The 21,487-nt window shown below is 39.9% G+C and overlaps 1 long non-coding RNA gene across 4 annotated transcripts in view; it reads right to left on the bottom strand.

Moving 5' to 3' along the window:
• The window catches only part of LOC139084872 (uncharacterized), a 45,115-nt gene that overhangs the window by 8,575 nt on the left and 15,053 nt on the right, over window positions 1-21,487 (bottom strand). For 2 of the 4 annotated variants that reach the window (XR_011542731.1, XR_011542737.1), the window contains exons 2-4: window positions 12,046-12,214; window positions 10,506-10,614; window positions 2,277-2,465 (exon numbers count right to left, since the gene is read on the bottom strand). This is a non-coding gene — a long non-coding RNA (uncharacterized lncRNA). Of the gene's footprint in view, window positions 1-2,276; window positions 2,466-10,505; window positions 10,615-12,045; window positions 12,215-17,266; window positions 17,432-21,487 lie in introns of all 4 variants that reach the window. The other 2 variants (XR_011542736.1, XR_011542738.1) reach the window with 2 other exon arrangements.

Raw genomic sequence — 21,487 nt, 5'->3', positions numbered from 1 at the left:
ATGGCTTCCTCATAGACTCCAATAGATCCTACTGCTTTCCACTTATTTATTACTTGCTAACTCTGGATGATAAATATCAACATGGCTAAGAGATCTATGACCTAATTTAGATTCACTTATCATATGGAGAAGTAACTTAAATGTGTTTTAATTGTGTGTTTTGATTTCCCCATATGGGTTATAGTCTATTATTCTAATCTCATTCAGGTTATTAAAAAATCTTAAAACATATTTATGATATTTCCTTTTTAACAGCAGATACTAATTTTTACTTGCATAGGATTTAAATAAAATTTCATATCTTCTAGCATTAACAAGGCAACTGCATCTTTGAAACTGAGGATGAAGCTGCTGTCATGAGTTTCTTCCAGCACTTTTCTTTCTTTCTTTTTTATTTTGAGAACATTGGTTTATAACAGTATATAAATTTCAGGTGTACATCATTATATTTTCATTCCTGTGTAGATTACGTCGTGTTCACCACCCAAGACTAACTAATATCCATCACTGCACACATGTGCATAACCACCCCTTCACTCTCTTCCCTCCCCCCCTCCTCTGGTAGCTACCAATCCAGTCTCTGTCTCTATGTGATTGTTTGTCGTTGTTTTTATCTTCTACTTATGAGTGAGATCATACGGTGTTTGACTTTCTCCCTCTGCCTTATTTCACTTAGCATACTGCCCTCAAGATCCATCCATGTTGTTACAAATGGCTCGATGTCATCATTTCTTACAACTGAGTAGTATTCCATTGTGTATAGATACATCTTTTTTATCCATTCGTCCCTTGATGGGCACCTAAGTTGCTTCCAGGTCTTGGCTATTGTAAATAGTGCTGCGATGAACATAGAGGTGCATGTGTCTTTATACATTTCTGTTTTCACGTTCTTTGGATAAATACCCAGCTGGATCCTATGGTGGTTCTATTCTTAATTTTTTGAGGAATCTCCGTACTGTTTTTCATAGTGGCTGCACCAGCAGTATACCAGGGTTCCCATCTCGCCTCATCCTCTCCAACACTTGTTGTTTCCTGTCTTGTTAATTATAGCCCTTCTGACAGGAGTGAGATGATATCTCATTGTAGTTTTGATTTGCATTTCCCTGATAGTCAGTGACGTTGAACCCCTGTGTGGGCTACATGTGTCCTTCTGTTGTGGCAGGGTTGCTCTTGCTGCAGTTGCACAGGGAGGCTAGGCTGTCCCCCTGGCTGGCTGGTTGTAATGCTTAGCTGTGTGTGGCTGCTATGTACCCTTCAGTTGCTTTTTCAGGCTTGGGAGCCCCAGCACAATTGGCTGCAACAGGAATAGCACATTCCTGTTGCAGTTTTTCTGCTAGGTGAGTAGGTCCCCAGCACGGCTGGCTGCTAGCCTCAGGGGCTCACAATTTCTCTAGGCCTCTGGCCTGCAAGGCTCTTGTCAGCTCTCTCAGGATTGCAGCTGAGTGGGGCCAGCCTCAGGCACGGGAGCACCCAATTGTTTCAGGCTGTCAAAGGTGGAGCTGATCCCCTGTGTGGCTATTTGAGAAGCACAGTTCTGCAGCTGACAGGCCCTACTGCCCACAGGGCCGCACACACCGTCCACACAGTCCTGCCCAGTGCACATGCCCCAACCCCCTGAAGCAGACTCAGTCGCTCCACTGCAGAGGCCCCACACCACCAACACCTCCCACACTCTACCCTCTCCTCGTGCATGCCTTGCCCTGCAGAGGTGGACCCACTCACCCAGCTGCAGAAGATCCAGGCACCCCACCTATGCAGGGCCACAAGTTGCCTGAGGGCTTGCTGTTGGGTGGAGCCAGTCCCTAAGGCAGGTTCTCTGCCCTGTTTGAGCTGGATTAAATCATTGCTGTAGTGGGTGGGGCAGACTCTGGGCTAACTGGCCAGGGGAAGAACTCCAGTGGTGTCTGCCAGCGTCTATGTCAGCACGCCTGTACTTAGATTGCAATAATGGCTGCTGCTGATGTCTCAGTCCCTGGAGAGGTCTCACCTGTCATCAAGATGCACCAAGAGCCTATCAGGTGAGTCTCTTTTCACCAAAGGACTGTGTACCTTTCTTTCTCCTGATTTTAGGTTGCTTTCCAAAATGGGTGAATTTTAAGAACAGGCTTTTTTCTGCTTATGTTCAATAGATTTTCTGGGGGTATTCCCTGTTGTTGTTAGTAGCCAGCAAAACCAGATATTATGACACTTGTCTCAGTTGTGCTGAGTCCAAAACTTCTTATAGCAGTAATGCTCCCCCGTTCAGATCCCCCACTCCTCGAGGGAAGGCTGTGTACCTTAGGATTGCTCCCAGCTGGCCGTGAAGCTCTGCAGCTCATGAAAGTGGCTTTTTTCCTCTCCAGAAAGGAATTTCTGCCTCTTCCACCGCAGTCAGGACTGTCCCTTGTTGTGGGAGTTCTTTTTATCCAGTTTTCAGTTCTCTCTCAGCGGCAATTGTTCCCAGAGTAGTTGTAAATTGGTTGTGTCTGTGGGAGGAGGTGAGTTCAGTATTCACCTACACTGCCATCTTGACCCAAATCTTCTAGTACTTTTCATAATTAACTTCTTGGATGGGATTCAGTCTGGACCTGCCTTATACTCTCACACAAAAGGGAGCTGGACTGAAATAAGACCATAGAGTATTCTAACCTATAATAATAGCAGGTTTTCAAAGATGAGGACTTATTTTAAAAGGCTGTGGGTTTCCTTAATGCAGGATACACCAAATATCCCACGGACCAACTTAGGTTTAGAAGTGAGACAGGTGCAAGCTGAATTTGACTCTTAGTGAGGACCACAGAACCCTGGATGTAAAGATAACATCCCCACTGCTTAGATAAGATGGGAGAGCACTGGAGAAAGGAATGGGCACACAGTGCTACTGAGAGGAAATGCACAGAGGAAGAGATGTTTTCAAAAGCAAAGGCAAACTAGAAATTTTAAAAAGAAAAGGATGCAGTAAATTATGCAACAAAAACTTCAGTTAAATGTGATTTATAGTGACATAAAAATCCCTCCCCATTTAGCAAAGACCAGCTGTAAAAAGCATCTCATAAAGCCCAAGGTAATGCTGATGCTTTGAGATGCGTTCTAATTATCTCCTGAGTCCTTGTTTGGGTGCTTTAATTAACCTTGGTAACCCAGTCCTCAGCCTAAACTTCAACCATAGCTGAGCTGCTACAGAATTAGGATCCTGTTCAGCAGTGGGTCACTGAACTGAATGATGTATGTCTGCTGATTCCTAGCCTTGTTTCCGTTCTGGGACTGTGCAACGAAATGAACCATGAAGAATTCTGGTGACCCTAGGGTGTGGTACGTTTTAGCTTTTACTTCTCTCCCTGAATAATTTCCCTTTCCTTAGATAAAGTAATTCACATTACTTGTGAATATCTACCAGAAGATTCAGTCTTACTAAATTTATCATTATTTTGATGAGAAATTTTTCATAAAGGATTAAACGGAATATTTGGGGAGGCATTTTATGATAAACCAATGCTGCCTGAGTGCTCAACACAGTTGTTGGAACCAGCGAAGCCCTCTTAGCCTGGCCAGCTTCGTGAAGAATATAGTGCATGAGGGAGTGTTCAGAACTCGTCAGAGGAAGGGGCTAGTCTCTGAGTGACATGGGAATCTTGGGGAGCCAAGTTGGCAAACATCTGGAATCACAGTTTAGATTCCTTTCAGAGAATAAACTTACACATGTCATAAAAACAGGTAAGATAACTGGCATATTTACAAATTTCCATTTTATTTTTCCTTCTGCAGGAACTTTGGAGTATTAGATAGTAAGATCAGCATGGCAGATCGCTGGCTTCATGATAAAAACATGGGAAACCTAGTGGTGTTGACAGCTCATGGCTAAGGAAGGGGAGAGCGATGTGTGTCTGTGTCGTGTGCATGGCTGGAGTGCACTCCTGGCTTTGCCTGTGTGTGACTGGACCGTGAGCAGAAATGGGTCTAACTGCCAGGCAGGATCCTTCATGTTTTTCCTTTTTAGCTTGCCCCTGGCATCCAGTTGAAGGTACAGAGTTAGGTGCAGAGTTTCCATCATCATGAGTTCCAAAATAATTGAGTAGAGCAGAACCCCACTTCCAAGGACTACACTGGAATGTTAATATGAGTTAGGAATAAGTTCCTGCATATGAAGCTACTGAAAAGTTAGGGTTTATTTATCATAACATCTAGCATTACCCTAACTAATATAGAGGGTGATAATTAACAGCATGATAAAGTACTGCTGAATTTAAAAGTGAATGGCAGAAGAATGTAAGAGTAGATAAAAAAAAGTAATGAAAATATTATGAAATAACTATAGCAGCTGGGCCGGTGGTGTAGTGGTTAAGTTTGCACGCTCTGCTTTGGTGGCCTGGGGTTCACCGGTTCAGATCCTGGGTGCGGACCTATGCACCGCTTGTCAAGCCATGCTGTGGCAGGCGTCCCAAGTGTAAAATGGAGGAAGATGGGCACGGATGTTAGCTCAGGGGTAATCGACCTCAAGAAAATAAATAAATAAATAAATATAGAGAGCAAGCAATGATGCTAAATAAGAAATCAACATAAAGTAGATGAAAGAAATAAAATGAAGTATATGCCTAGTATGAATGGGATGATTTCCACTAAAAGGCAGACTGCTAGACAGAGCTAGAACACAAAATCGTGCTGTGTGCTTTTTACAAGAGAAACAAACTACAAAAACAGGGAAGAAAGATTGACAGCAGAGAGATCTTGGCAAAGACAGACAGTATTGGGCAAATGCAAACCTAAAGAGAGCAGGGGGGGCAATATTAATAACAAGGTCCTATTTAAAATTAAGAGCTCTAAACAAGATAAAATAGGACAATGTGTAATACAAAAGGCATATTTCTGAAGAAGATACATTAGTAATAAACCTGTATGAAATGTACTTGGCAACAAAGAAAACTTCTGCAATTTTTAAAAAATGGACAATTTTATTGTAATACTCTCTGTTCATAAGTCAATACAATTGAAATAAGTAATTAGAAATTGAACAAAATATTTCAACTACTTAGAAAACATTACCTAGATAACTCTTATATCAATCAAGAAATAAAAAAAAAGAAATCGTAAGCCATACAAAAAGCAATGGGAGAGAACCCTGCCTATATGGTATGTAGAAAAAGCTAAATGCACAGGATGCTGTACGGCCTTGAAAGTCTTCTTATCAAAGAAGAGAAAACCAATACAGAAATCAAGTACTCATCTTAAGAATTTGAAAAAGTGCACTGGCTAGGAATTCAAATTATATAAATTTCATGACCATGGGAATTAGTCTATTTCTTCCCCCACCCCCCGAGTTTTATTGAGATATGACTGACATACATCACTGTAAAAGTTTAAGGTATATAGCATAATGGTTTGACTTACATATATTGTGAAATGATTCCCTCAATGAGTTTAGTTAGTATCCATCATCTCATATAGATACAAGAAAGAGAAAAAGCAAAACAAGAAGAAAAAAATTTTTCCTGGTGGTGAGAACTCTTAGGATCTACTCTCTTAACAGCTCTCCTGTACATTGTACTGCAGTGTTAACCAGTCATCACCTTGTACGTTACATCTTCAGTACTTACTTACAACTGGAACTTTGTACCTTTTGATCACCTTCCTCCAACCCACCCCTGCCCCCCCCCCCCCGCCCCGGTATCCACAAATCTGATCTCTTTTTCTGTGAGTTTGGGTTATGTCTTTTTTAGATTCTACATATAAGTGGGATCATATGGTATTTATGTTTCTCTGTCTGACCTATTTCACTTGGCGTAATGCCCTCAAGGTCCATCCGTGTTGTTGCAAACGGCAGGATTTCCTTGTTTGTTATGGCTGAATAATATTCCATTGTACATACATATGGCAACTTCTTTAGCCATCCACCCCTCACACTTTGGTTGCTTCTGTGTCTTGGCTGTTGCAAATAATGCTGCTATGGACATGGGGCTGAAGATATCTTTTCAAGTTAGTGTTTTCATTTCCTTTGGATAAATTCCCAAAAGTGGAATTGATGGATCATATAGTAGTTCTATTTTTAATTTTTTGAGGAAGTCTGTTTCTTTAGATTTGTAATGTCAGGTCTTAGTAGAATGCTAAGCTCAAAAGAGGCCTTTGGCAAAAATTTGTTCAACAAATAAACCATAGGAAACCCAATAATAAAAATAGCTACTGTTTACTAAGCATTTACCACATGCCGGTCACTGAGCTTTGCATGGATTACTTCACCCACTCAGCAATCCTATGAAGGTATCAGATTTTTATAAATGAGAAAATGGAAGCTTAGGGAAAGGTTTAATGAATTGTCTAACCTAGAAAAGCTAGCAAGTGCAAGGGCTGACATTGGAACCCATGAGTCTTATTTCAGAAATTCATGAGCTAAACCACTATTTCACCTGGGAATGAGAGAACCTGAATAACCTTGCAAAAAGAGGATTACATTTTTCTTATAATTAGGGGATATCAAATTTTGACCTGTCCAGCCAGATGTAAACATGGCTCTACACGAGTCCAGGTGTCTGCATGACAAGCTAAGGTTATCTGTATGCTGCATTATATTCCCTCTGTGAGGAGTAATGGGTCAGTCAACAAACTTATTTGCTGGACCATATTAGTTTCCTGTGGCTACTGTAACAAGTCACCACAAACTGGTGGCTTAAAGCAACAGAAATATAATCTCTCCCAGTTCCAGAGCCAGAAGTCTGAAGTCATGGTCAGCAGGGCTGTGTTCCCACAGACTCTAGGGGAGAATTGATTCCCTGCATCTTCCTGTGTCATGTAGCTATCGGTGGCCTTGGTTTGTGGCCGAATCGCTCCAGTCTCTGTCCTCCATTGCCCCCTCCTCTGTGCGTGTGCGATCTCCCTTTGCTTGTCTTTTGTAGAGACACTTGTGAAAGCATTTAGAGCCCTCCTGGGTCACCCTGGGCCATCTCTTCATCTCAGCATGCTCAACTTCATTGCCTCTGCAAAGGCCCTTTATCCAGACAAGGCAACATCTGCAACCTTCCGGGATTAGGACTTGCTATCTTTGAGTGGCCTTTATTCCACCTACTTCAAGAACTCATCAAGAGAGAGCTACCAGCCTAGTGGGGAAGCAGGAACACGTCAATGTGGACGGGGGATAAAAACTGCTGAAAGAATTGGGAAAAGAGGGGAATCGTTTGGACTCCGGTTTTGGGTGAAAGCTTCATAAAAATAGGATCTGAGGTGCATTAGGCAGGCTTTCAATGATTTTGTGGAGGAAGGGTGAGCAGAGACGTGGAGCTGGGAATGTCTAAGATGAACTTTGGGATGATGAGGAGGTCTCTTGGCCAGGATCTGAGAAATATCACTCAGGACAGTCAATATTCATCTGTTGTTAAGTGATTAATATCAAATCATTATTTTTTAAAAACTACTGTGCATGAAATTTTAAATGTGAGACAGCTTTCTCCAATAAAACTTCATTCTCTGGCAGATGTTGAAGGAGCAGTTCAGAAATCCCAAATGTTCGCCCATATGCACATTGAGAAGCCATTTGTCTTCCTGCATTAGGGCTCAAAGCCCACAGCATCAGGACGGGGGTCTCTGAGACCCCAGAGTGGGATGTGGTCCAAACACACAAATACTTTAGGAAGGCTGAGGTAACATCTAGGAATCGGAGAACCAGAGCCTCTGCTCCTGGAAGATTATCAGTCTTTACGGATGCTGCTTCGTTATAAATATAAATCCTCATTTACCAGAGCTCTTTGCACATGCTTTCAGCTCAGTTCTATGTCTTACAGCTTCCCCTCACTTGGGGCTCACAGTGACTCTGGTAGCTTGATTTTTGCATGAGATGTATTTATTCTGCTGGGGAATATCACCATTTTTCTTCATTTTCTCTGACATTTCATCCATTATATTCTGAGTTTGCCCAAAGGACAGAAATAAATAGCTCAGTCTTCTTTAAAAACAGTGAGAATTGAATAAATTTAGAAGCAGCTTGGTGCTCTGGATGCTGATCAAAGAGGGTCTTTCATCAATTTATTGAGTCCCCTCTCTTCCTAAAGGAGATTGGTTATTTATTTTGGTTCATGGAAAGAGCTCTTGGCACCATGGTCGGAGCCAGAATAATTGCAAGTAGTAGTTGGACTTAACCATAGCTGAGTAACGATATAACTGGAAATCAGATTTACTTTGTTTTCTAAGGTAAAAGCAACAGCCTTATATCAAGCACATTGTGTTTGTAACTTAACACTTTAACATTTAAAAATCCTACTCTAGTGCAATTAATTGTGTGCTTGTGTTTCTGGGAGAGGCAGTGTCCGCGTAGTCTTCAGTGATTTTTGGTTTATTTCCACAGGGGGCTGGTAATTCTCAGGAAACCTGGCTCTCAGCTGCCTGTCCAAATGGAGGGTTCTTTCAAGCAGCAATTTCATGGTGAAACCCTTTTGGTCTAGGAGGATCAGAGCATCCTTACAGGAGGTGGAATTCAAGAGTCTTCTTCAAAGCACCTTCTAGACTTTCTTATCCCTCCTTAGCTTTTGAAGGATGTTAAGGACCCTGCTGTTGCTTTGAATTTTCCCTGGCTGCACTTCTGACCCTGAGACTCGGGCCTCTTCTGGGTTCCATCACCCACGTGGTAAAGAAGAAGGTCAGGGAGAGAAAACTAATATCCTCACTCCCCTCTGTCACTGAATTACGTCCTGGGACATTTCCTGATGTCCCAGCATGCTACTCAACAGACATGGGCATGATCTGAAGAAAATAGATAAAATTGGATAGCTCCAGATTTACATGGAAGAAGTTTTAGGATGCAAATAATGCCAGAAAGGGTTAGGAATAGAATTAGCTAAAGAGAGAAAAGACTAGAAGACTGATGGCCAAGTATTAATAATTTCAAGTACCTACATTCACTCTGCTGATGTGGGGATGTGCATAAAATTTTTGAGAATTTTTGACATGTGGTTTCCTGTCATACCAAGTTTACATATGAGCTTAACTATTGTAGCAATGCTATATTCTAACAGAATCATAATTTGAGTGGGTTCATATTTCTTGGGTTACAAACTCTGGTGTGTGTTATATAGAACCATTTTTAAAGAAATTTTCCAATATTGATTGATTTCTATCCTGATTTATATTCCACTAGAACTGACTAGAAATTTCATCCTAGTCAGTTCAACATAAACATGCTCAATTAGGGGTTTCTAAGTCAATTCCAGATTTCCTAGGTCAATTCTCTCCTCCCACTCTGTGGTAGGCAGAGTTCTAAGAGAGACCCCATGGTTCCCGCCCTCTGGAGTTCACACGCTTTCTTTCAGTTACTCAGTCAAGCACTAATCTAGGCCCTGCTGTGAATGGATTTTGAAGATATAATTAAGCGTACAAATTAGTTGACTTTAAGCAAAGGAGGCTATCTGGGTGAGTCTGACCTAATCGCATGGGTCCTTTCCATCTGGGTCTAGAGGTCAGAGACAAGGAAGTCAGAGAGACCTTAAGCTAGAGAAGGATTTGATGTGAGGGAGGTTCTTCATGGATTGCATTAAAGATGGAAGAGGCCACACGGCAAGGAGTGCAGGCAGTCTCCAAGAGCTGAGAGTGGCTGTTTGGCCTCTAGGAGCTGACAGCTGGCCAGGAAAAAGGCCTTCAGCCCTATAGGCACAAGGATCTGAATTCTGCCAACAACCTCAATGGAAGCAGATTTTTCCTGAGCCTCCAGACAAGAACCCAGCCTGGCAGACACCTTCATCTCAGCCTGTGACGTAGTAAGCAGGGAACTCGGTGTGGCTGCTCTAGACTTTAACCCACAGAACTGTGAACCTACAGGCATTAAGTCCCCTAAATTCGTGGTAATTTGCTGCACAGCAATAGCTAATACACCCTCTTTCTTTGGGGCTGCATGTCAATTCTAACAGGCCAACATACTGTCAAAGTCTTGGCTTGGGGGAGAGGTCAGGAAATAACACCAGGTGCTGAGTTGCCCTCAGTCCCTGCTAGAAACCCCCTGCCACGTCATCATCTCCTCCCACTTCTGTCTCCAGTAAGCAGGCCTTCCACGCTGGCATTTGTTCTATATTCTCAGTTCTGCTCCTTCTCCCGTTATTCCGTGCTGGCATCTGCTGCTGTGTCCTTCTGTGCTCACCACCAGCCTCTCTGGGCTGAGCCCTCAGGGTCTCTGTGAAGCTGCCCACAGGATGAAAGTCCTGGAGTCCTTCTGCAGGCATTTCTAATCATTGTTCCTCACCATCTGGACATGGGATTTCTTACAAGCCTGAAAAAATTCCTGGAGCTTTACTGGGGCAAAAAGAAGTTGTCCTCGGTGCTCTTCAAAGCACAGACTTTTCTGAGGTCCTGGCATTCTCAGCGATCCATTTCTCCAACCCTCACGCCAGATGTGTGAGTCAGGCGAGGGTCAGGGTATAAATTGCCTTCTTTAGAGATCGTATTAACATCTAACATCTATGGCTTCGCTCCTCATCGTTTTTCAGGGAAATTCTATATCCCCTTGCCTGGGAAAAACCTGTAGAGTAAGTATTCTTCCAGTTTTATTTGTGTCATACCTGGGTTTTGTTATATTAAAGTGGGAGCCAATAATGTGCCTCATGTGTTGTTTGGTTTTTCTGTGACAACTCCATCGTAAGATGATGAGGGCTGCGGGTTTAAAAGGACCTTAGAGGAGAGAGGAACAAGTGAATTAATGCTTTAAATACCCTTCACTATACACGATTTTTTAGAGTAAATTAAGAAAGGTAGAGCCATTTAAAGAGAATATTAATGTCTAGTTGTCAAGTAAAATTACACAAGAATGATGACTGAGGAACTAAAAGTATTCTCCATAGGACAGGGTACTTAAAGTTGTTTTAGAAAGATAAAGAATTAGTTTAATTAGCATGCTATTACATAATATTTTTCAAATATTTATTAGGATAAATATTTTGTTAAGATTTTTCAAATTGTAATCCAACATTCAGTTTTGAAAGGATAATTTAAAAAGATGAAGCTTTGGAAAGTTCTTCTGGGGAAATTGGCCCAAGTGTTCTGATTTTCCCTATGTGACTCTAAAACATCGGCTTATATATTTTTTCTCACCTGAAAAAGCATTTTTATTAGATACTGAATATAGTTTAACAAAATAATTCAAGAATTTGTAGAACAATAAAGTCCTGGGAGTATAAGGGGACTTACTGATAATTTGCTTTAAATCTCAACTGTTAATGCCACACTGTATTTACCTAACTTACTCATGTTTATAATGGGCATTTGTTCAGTTTCAGCCTGCACTGTTTTTCAGTAGGAGTTTTAACCATATTTAGGTCATATATTTAAAATTGATCTATTTATGAAAAATTCATAAAACTAAATGTTTTAGATTTTGGATTTTAAAATTTGTCTTTAGGAAAGTAAACAATGATGGAAATCAATTTTACAACCCTTTTTTTTTTTTTTTTGAGGAGGATTTGCCCTGAGCTAACATCTGTGCCAGTCTTCCTCTATTTTGTATGTGGGTTGCCACCACAGCATGGCTGCCCACGAGTGGTATAAGTCCGGGAACCAAACCCAGGCCACTGAAGCGGAGTGTGCTGAACTTAAGCACTGGGCCACGGGGCCAACTCCCAATACTACATTCTTAATTTGAAAACTTGCTTTCTATTAATGAAATGTTTCCACAAATGTAAGTGATAAGGAGAGGACTGTGTTGATAGCACCATATGAAACAGACATTTTTAAATATTACAAAGTTGTTGCAGCTCAGGGTTCAATACTTTTGTGTGTACATTGTACACAAAGTAAAATTGACTGTCAAATGTTACGATTTACCAATTAAAAATATTACTTCTGTAAATGGTAAGGGGTAATATTTGTGAATAGCAAGTTTTAGCAATATCATCTCATTCAAATTTTGAGCACTCCATTAACTGGTGGATACTGAGGTTAAATGCATCAGGTTTGCCATTGGAAATGAAGAAATTGGCTTAGTCTACAGCTACTTGTCTTTGATGAGTATCTTACATTATTTAGTAGCTATTTAGCAGACATCAGGGTGTATAGGAAGAACATGGGTCTAGAAATTAGGAAACAAATTGTATTTAGGATCCTTACCTTTGCAAATGATAGAAACCCGACTTCCACAGGTTAAACAAATGATGGAAGGACCAGGAATGTTAGCTGCAGCCTGAGGCAGTTTCCAATGATGTCAACATTTATTCTCTTCTCTTTTCTCTCTCCACTCTGTATTTTAGCTAAGCTTTGGTCTCAGAGCAGCATCCGTCTAAAGAGAGAGATGACTTTTAAAGAACTCTTATGTCCTTACTTGAGCTACAATTCCACCCTGGACCAATTACAGTGACCCAGAGGTGAAGTGGGGTACTCTGCGTGGCCAGCCTGGGTAACATGACATGCGAATGTCAGAGGAAAGCAGGCCTACCTAGTTTACCACCTCATGCAAAAAACACTGAGTGGAGGAAATGTGGTTCCCAAATAGGAAAGATCCTGATAACCAAATCCTCTCTACCTGTGTTCCATCACATTCTTTCTTTCATTGACTAGAACTGTGGCCCACAATGAGTCGCTTAAGTAGTCTGGGCCTCACTGTCTTCAAAATGAAGTGTTGTGCTCTATGATTCATAGTCATCCATCTGTCCATCTATCCATCCTTCAGTTAGTCACCACTCTCTGCCAGGCACTGTGCTATTTGTTAAGAATTCAAAGAAGATTAAATACACTCACTCCTTTTGATGGTCTAGGGTGGGGTGGATGTAAGCTAAGCAATGACAATGCATGCCTGTGTAGAGTGTGTGGATTGCCAACAGTGACAGCTACCATTGGCTAAGAACCTATTGTGTGCTGGGTTCTGTTCTCCACGTCTTGTGTATGTTATAGGATCTGGCCCTCATGTTACATGACAAGGCATTTGCTGAGCTAAAGTCCTTTAAAGATGAGGAAAGCAAGATTAGAGGGATTTGGTAAGTTCCTCAGGATCAGGTGATCAGTGGTAGAGGCTGGAAATTTGGATTATTGCCCGACTCTGGCTTGTCTGTTCTCTTCACTGCGCCATAAGCAGAGAGGGAAGAACCACCTGTGCCACAAGGCTCAGAGAAACCTTCACGGCAGAGGTGACAGGACAACTAAGTAGAGAGATAGGAACTTGCCAAGTGGAGAAGAGAAAAACGCCTGAAAATGTGTGGTCTTCACGGGGAACAGTGAGCAAGCGTTCCTGCAGAGTCGAGTCAGGGCTGCAGGGGAAACCGAGAGGGACCCAGTGAGAAGAGGAGGTGGCACAAACCTGTGACGGGCTCTGGACGAAGGACACTGGACTGGACTTGTGGGAAGTAGAGATACTGTGGAGGCCTTAGGATGGAACTCTGAAGAACCATATTTTGATTTGGAAATATCATCTGAAGTCCTTTAGATGCTAGTATTTTATCATCTAGTGTGACACGCAGTTGTACATTTCATTAGATCATTTAAACAGAGGAGCTAGAAATATTAGTGTGTTGAACAAATATTATAGGATTTATTATAACTCAAGTTTTGAATTCTATAACGTCTTTCATATAAGAGTTAACATGTTCTCTCTTTTTTTTTTTTTTTTTTTTCATCCCAGTTCTCTTCTTGGTTGGTATTTCCTGAGCATTGCATGATGCAGAACTTTAGATCTTATATTTTTACCTGGTACCATGATTATCTTGTTTTACATAAAGGAAAACTGAGATACAGAAAGCTCTGACTTGTGTGTGGTTGTGTCTATGACTAGCTTTTCAATTCAACACCTTTTTCATACAGAGCACCTTTGTGTTAATCAACCACTAGGATGATTGAAGAGTCTCAGGGTCCTTGTCTCCACGGGAAGAGACAGCATGAGCTGAGGGTGATCGGAGCTGCCGTGCTGACCGCACAGGCTGCCGCTGCGTTAGACTTTTTATTTATTTTACAAGGTGGACTCTCATAAATTAAATGGAATGAGCAAATCAACTCACTGTATATTAACAATGCTGTTAAATTATTTTTGACTCATTTTATCTGGGATTTAATTATGTTTTCATGTTAAACCATTATTCATTTGAAAATGCCCCCTAGTACTTACAGTGCTGTCTCATTCATTACAATAATTTGAGTGTATGACATAAAAATTGTACTTGAGTTATTATGGCTTTTCTTGAGAGGATGTTAACCCTCTGGCCTGGTGCTGAAAATGTCTCGCCGCTTTAAATAGATTAGACAATGTCTTGATACATGTAATAAAGAATGGTCCTACAGGATCCTGGAATTGCATGAAAGTTAAACCTTGTATGCTTTGAGAAATTAAAAGTACAACACAAGTCTATTGTATTTTTATCTATTTTTCATTATGTAAGGTATAGATTCTACTGGTATTTTTATTTTAAGTGGAAGTTTAACTCCATTTAGATAACCAAACTCATCAAACTTCCCTTTCTTGATTCTTTTTCCTTGACTCTCATTTCTGGACGCAGGAGCTGCGTGACAATTCTAGTGTTACAAACGTATTGCAAGTCATGCTGGGTGAACACATTCAGAAATGAAGTGCCATGTCCAGCATGTACAATGGTTCAGTCACATTCATCTTGGAAAAGGCTCTCTCTCTCTCATATATATACGAATGAGTTGAATAAGTGTTTGGCCTCAGTCAACATACTTACACTCACAATGGCACTTTTCCTTTCAATAATCCTTTCTATCTATGGACACTTAAAAGCCAATGCCCACCTGGTTTGACTCCCAGTCTCACTGCATGATTTGTTGCTTGGTTTATTTGCTTTACAGATGTATCCATGATTTATGCGTAATTATGTTTGCTCTGTGACCCCCTGGTGCTGAGCGGACACAGTACTATTTCTCATGGTTGACTAAAGGAGAGTCTTCGGTACACAATTATGCTGTTCCATATTTGCTAGTGCAGGAGTTCAGAGAAGGTTATGGATTAGAAGTATATAGTCTTTATTTGACATTGTATAATGTCCTTGCTGACATAGGGAAGTTTATACACTTAGTAGTAAAATTCTCTGTTCACTGCTCAAATAGTCTAGGAAAAGCTAACTTTTAAAATGCAGTATTGATGAGAGAAGGGCTGAATATGTGGAAATTATTTCTACCTAAGGGCATAGTGGGTAAAACTGAGAGGAGAAAATGAATTAAGAAAAACTGTTCTGGAATTTGGTTAAAAACTGGGTCTGCTTATGGTGCTTTCCCGGGTTAGTGCTCCTTTGAGGATAAGAGCCCCTCTGAGGAGACCATGCAAAGGCCACGGGCATTTTCATTCCTCTTCGAAAAAATAGATCAGACTCCAGAAGACGGCCTGCAAACTGCTTAGAACGAATTTTCGTTTTCTAAGAAATAATGTGAACCTTCCCTACTAGAGAAGTAGGTGACATTTTACAGAATGAAGTTCATCCAATGAAGTATTACCTAAGAAGAAATATTTCAGTAAATGTTCAAAACAGCTTTATGGAGGTGTAATTGACAGACAATAAACGGTGCATGTTTAAAGGGTACAATATTTAAGATATTATGTCTAGATACAATTCCTTTATTGGATATATGATTTTCAAGTATTTTCTCACATGTGTGGCTTGTCTTTTCATTTTCTTAATGCTATGTTTCAAAGAGCACACGTTTCAATTTTGATGAAGTCTAATTTATCAGTTTTTCCTTTATGGATTGTACTTTTGGCACTGTGCCTAAGAAATCTTTGCCTATCCCAAGGTCACAAAGATTTTTGTCCTATATTTTCTACTATTTTTTTTGTAGTTGCAGCCTTTATAGCTTTGTTCATGATCCATTTTGAGTTAATTTTTGTATAAGATGCGAGGTATAAATTGAAGTTTATTTTTGTATATGGACATCCAAATTTTCCATCACCATTTGTTGAAAAGACTGTCGTTTCTCTACCGAATTGTCTTTGCAACTTTGTTGAAAGTCAGTTGTCTGTGTCGATATGTTTCTGGGCTCTCCCATTATTTTTCTATTTTTACAGCTATGCGTCACTGTCTTGATTACTCTAGATTTTTAAGAAGCCTTGAAATCAGGTGGTGTTGGTTCTCCAACATTGTTCTTTTCCAAGTCGTTTGGGCTAGTTCCGTGTCTCATGGTCCTTTGCATTTCCATGAGGATTTTAGAATCAGTTTGCCAATTTCTACCAAAAAGCCCCCTGAGATTTGGATTGTAGTGTATTGAATCTATAGATCAATTTGAGAGAATTGACATCTTCACAATATCGAGTCCTCTGACTCATCAACATGGTATATTTCTCCTTTTAAATTTCCCTCAGCACTATTTTGTAGTGTTTAGATCTTGCAATAATTTGTCAGATGTATAGCTGAGTATGCCATACGTCTGTGATTATTGTAAATGGTATTGTTATAAAATTTCAATTTTCATTTACTTGTAGTTATTTTATAGAAATGAAATTGATTTTTGCATATTGAGTTTGTGTCCTGCAACCTTGCTATTAGTTTTGTGTAATAGCTTACACTGAGTTGTCTATATATTTAAATAATTTTATACTAATAGTTTCATCTATCACTATGCTTGACATTTAGGGCCCATAAACACTTAGCAGTTGCTTTGTCTAAGGTCGCCTGTGAAGAATTTAACAATTCTGTAACAATTAACATTTAGATCTCTAACAGAGATACATGGTGTTTTAAGAGTTATGGCTAGGACCCAAATGCAGTTAGAAATAAAATAACCATCTTTTGCCAGAGACTGTCGCTAACTTGAAATTTTAAACAGCTCCCTATATATATTGTTAATGCTCAATAAATATTAAATATTAGTGAAGTTAAGTGGGCTAAAACTCTTTCCTCCCAATATTGATTTCCTTCATATAGCATTTATCTTCTAAAGAAACAGAATAATGCATTGAGGCAATCACAATGTCTCTCTTTTAGATCATTATTTTCTGTTCTTTGTCCTTTGGAACATTATAAAGAGCTTTAATTAGGATTAGTAACAGTACTTTGCCATTATCAAAGTGCATTTGGTGAAGGTGTTCGGGTTAGTTTTTCCTGAATAATTTCAAGTATTAAAACTTTGTTCTTTCAGGATGTTTACAGAGAACTAATCATTGCCAATAAATCACTTTCAGAAGAAATCCGTTCCAAGACAGATTTATATTGAGAGCATTCTCTCTCTGTCTATTTAAAGATGCGAAAGTGCACAAAAGCAAATTCTAACTTGCATGGAATTTTTCAGGTAGATAGTTTCTTTTGATCTCTTGTAGGGAACCACTTTGTAATAGAAAAGCGTTTTATTTCAATTATTAGGCAATTAGATAAGGCTTTCTCTAGAGAATCATTCTTACCCTGTAAGTCTGGATTAGGGAGCGGGCCTGGGTGCTCCCACAGATCTGTCTTCCTCTCATCCTGGCTATGCTCGTTGTGTGTGGGGGCTGCCTGCTTACATGTGGTGAATCTCTCTGGACTGTCCGCTCTGTGCAGTCAAGGGTCTCATCTCACCTTACTACTGCCTAGAACAGTGCAGGAGACAGAAGGCATTCAACATGTGCTACTTGTCAATGAAAGAATCGTTTTAAAACGTGGTTGTACAAATAAGTAGATTCTATGGATTGTGTCAAATTTAGAATTTTGTGACCTAACTTTCATGCATTTAAACATTATATAAGTAAATTCTAGTAGTAGTAGGTAACCAAGTAGAATCATTTTTTTAAAAAATTTAAGATCCTTTTTATGTCCAGGAAATTAAAAATTTTGACATCATGTGATGCTAATACTCAAAACAGAATGTTAGTTAATGTTTTGCTCTCCTATGTTACTGTCTATCGTTGGGCATATTGCAAAATTGTTATTGTAACATTTCTTCCTAACATACTTTTTACAAAGTATGCAAATATCAATCACAAAAGAATTTTCAAAGGAAAGGAAAGTAGATAAATTTTCAGCTAGCAGTATTTGTTTATAATTCTAGTTAAAATTAAATGGAAATGAAGCTTGAAACTCGTTATTACAATGTGGTTTATCCCTCTTTGTAGATGTTGCTATTCATGCAACCCCCTCTCTGATTACAGAGTTCGAGAAAATGAGAAGTGAAGGAGACATTCCCTTCCCCTTTGGTTGCCTCATATTTAGACCGTCTACTCCTTCTGCTTCAGTTACTAAAGGTTTCTAAACTTTCCAGACAAAGGGAGTGCTTTTGCCTTTTCCAGTTGGTACACTATGGAACTCAGCACCCAATACAGAATTATAAATTTCAAAAAGAATTGAGTGTTGCCTCATCCCCTCTATTTTGCAGAAGGAAACTGAAGGCTAGAGTCATATATTATGCTTGGAATTTTTATGATAACAGACAAAATAATTTCTTATTTTTAGGGATTTAGAATTTACTTAAATCTGCTCAACAAAATCCTCCTAGGTGAATGAAAACAATAAAAATAAGAGGAGAAAATCCCCTGTTTGCATGAGGCAAGCTCCTATATAACTCTAAATCTCCATCAGGATGCATATTGATTTGAACATTTGAATTTATTTGATCCTGGGTTGCCAAGGGAATAATACTTTAGTTTAAATCACAAGAACTTGGACAGCAACAGGCTACCAGAAAGTTTGTGGATATTAACTTAAGTTCCATATTGCAGAGAAATGGGTGGAAAGGGCTTAAAGAGAAATTGTACATATTTATCTTAGTTTAGGTTTCTACAAAGCAGAGCTTATGACAAGGATTTTGACGCAGAGATTATTTAGACAGTGATTCCAGAAACAGGATTTTAGGGATCAGAGAGGGAGCCACGAGGACGGAGGGAAAGCCAACGTGCGGGTGTGTCATCAAAGTTGCTGTGGTGATTAGCAAACATAAGATCCCGATGGGACCTCTGAGAAGTGTACAGAATGCCTCTCAGAATTTTCCACTTGAAGGAAGGAGGTAGAACATTTATTTACAGGCTTCCAGCTCTTATTGGCTGACAGTTGCCTCAGGGGTCCTAACTAACCCATGCTTCCAAGCAGCTGGGGGAGAGACCAGCAGGCTCCTGAAGCATCTGGGAAAGAGTTGAGACTGAAAGCAGGAAGACACACAGTTCCCATTTCAGACTGGGTGCTGGTGGTGTGAGGTGGCGCTGAGCCCACTCAGAACTGTCTGGTAGAGCTGGAGCTGAAATCCGAAGTGGAGGGATGTGAGGCACCAGCAGCATTGGGTCTAAACTGAGATGATTACTTTATGCAACCAGGAGTTCTAATACAAAAAAGGGGAACAGAGATGCGTAGGAGAGAGGAGGGAGGGGAAACAAAAACTAGATTTGTACTTTTTGAGCCATAAAAAATTCCAAATCTCCTGGTGACTATTTCACTTTGTGTTTTAGAATTTCAGAGAGAGCAGATCATGACAATGGGACCATTTAGTTTATATTAGAAGAGCAGAATTTGACTCCAAAAAGTAAAAGAGAACGTGAATTCTGGAAAAAAAAAAAAGAGAAAGAAATGACAGAATTCCAGAGAAGTTAAAAGAGTTCAAAGAGAAGAGAAAAATGGAAGAAATTGAAAAGTGAGATGGGTGAGCTAAGGAAAGAAATTGAAGATAACAATGAAACCATTATGGAAATTAAAACCATTTTGGAAGCAATAAGAAGTAGAGCACATGATGAATAAAGAACCAGTGATAATTTACAATGCTAATAAAGGTAATATTTACTTACTACATACCTACAAACTTACTACAACTCTTCAAAGAGTATTACTCTTGTAGGCTCATTGAATTCTCAGAAGACTTCCATTAGTTAGGAGTTACTATTGTCCACATCCCATAGATGAGAAACCTGAGGCACAGACATCACGCCCCAGCTACACCTCTTTATTAGGAGTCCAGACTGTATAAAATTTAATCACATACGTGTAAAATCCTCTCAGCTCTGTACTCTCACTGCTAGACACTGTGGAAGCAGAGCGTGTCTGAGGAAATTATGCAGACAAAACCATGAGAGCAATTAGCCATGAAGACTAAAGAGTGGAGAAACAACATTTGCATAATTGTTGTCTCTGAATTGGAGATTGAAATAAATAGAAAAAAGCAGTAAAACTTTCCATATATGAAAAAAGAACTGAATTTACAAATCTAAGCTGGACACTATATTTTAAGACAAGGTAGAATTATCCAACCTGAGGAGCAGTATGGTATAAATATTAATAATCAAGATTAAATAAAGAGTACTACAGTCATCTATCAGAAAAAGCAGTTACGTACAAGAGGGAAGAATTGGGCTAGACTCAGACTCTTCATAGTGATATGTAATGTCGAAAGACGAGGTGGGACATGTCTGCAAAATTCTAAGGTTAGAAAATTGTGATCCCAAAATTTACTGGCTAGCTAACTTTTTATCCATGAATAAAGGCAACAGCAAATCATTCTTAAACAAAGGACTCAGAGGATGTGCCACCCCTGAGAGACTATGGGGAAAAAACCCTTGGTTATGAGTTCTCTAAACCAACCTGTGTAAGTTAGCCTTTGCTGTGAAACAAACCACCCCAAAACTTAGTGGTGTAAAAGCCATAACCCTTTATTCAGCTCATGCTTCTGTGTGTGGGCTGAGCCATTTTTCTGATCTGGGCAACTTGATTGATCTTTCTGGGCTCTCCTGCCTCTGCTTTTAGCTGAATGTCCCCCCATGGTGGATGCTCTAGGAGAGACTCACTCAAAAGTCTGATGGCTGGCAGGCTGGGGGCCAGAGGGCAAGAAGGTGACTGGGAACATGTCCTCGTCATCCATGAGACTTCCCCAGACTTCTTCACAGGTGGAGGTGGCAGAGGTCTCAAAAGCAAAAGTGCCGCAAGAGCAGAAATTGGAGGGCCCGCTGAGTTCTTGGTTCAGAACTCGCATGGCATCACTCTGCAGTGTTCCACTGGTCAAAAGTGTCCCAAAGGATAAGGATGTAGGCTAGCCTCTCATGGGAGAAGTTGAAAAGTGCTGGGGCCAGTTTTGCAATCTGTCACACAGCTGAAAAGTTAAAGTTACACACAAAACAAAACACCAATACTAGGAACTGGGTAAGCTATAGTATCAAGAACAGCCTGTGCACTTTGAATGCATATAAATGTAGAGGTAAGGGTAAAAATTTGTAGGCATGTTATGTTTAGAGATCAGAACATAAACTCATAAAGATCAAAACATAAAAGTAATAAAACTAACTAGGGAGAAGAGGTGTTAGAATAAGTGGAAGTGTCTACCTAATCTGAACAACTTTCAAATATACAACACAGTAATATTGTATATTGTATACAGTAGATTGAATAACTGTAGTCACCATACTGCACATTACGTCCGCAGGACTTATTTATCTTAAAACTGGAGGTTTGTACCTTTTCACCACCTTTACCCACTCACCCGCACCCTGCCCTTTGCCTCTGGCAGCCACTAAACTGTTCTCTGTATCTATGAGTTCGGTTTTTTTTTTTTTTAATTCCACACATAAGTGAGATCATAGAAGATTTGTCTTTTTCTGTCTGATTTATTTCACTTAGCATAATGCCCTCAAGATCCATCTGTGCTGTCACAAATGATAAGATTTCTTTCTTTCTTA

This window comes from Equus przewalskii, chromosome 1 (assembly GCF_037783145.1).
Source record: "Equus przewalskii isolate Varuska chromosome 1, EquPr2, whole genome shotgun sequence".
Classification (NCBI taxonomy): Eukaryota; Metazoa; Chordata; class Mammalia; order Perissodactyla; family Equidae; genus Equus; species Equus przewalskii.
The sequence above is the reverse complement of the archived record's forward strand: the minus strand, read 5'-3'. Positions and strand labels throughout refer to the sequence as shown.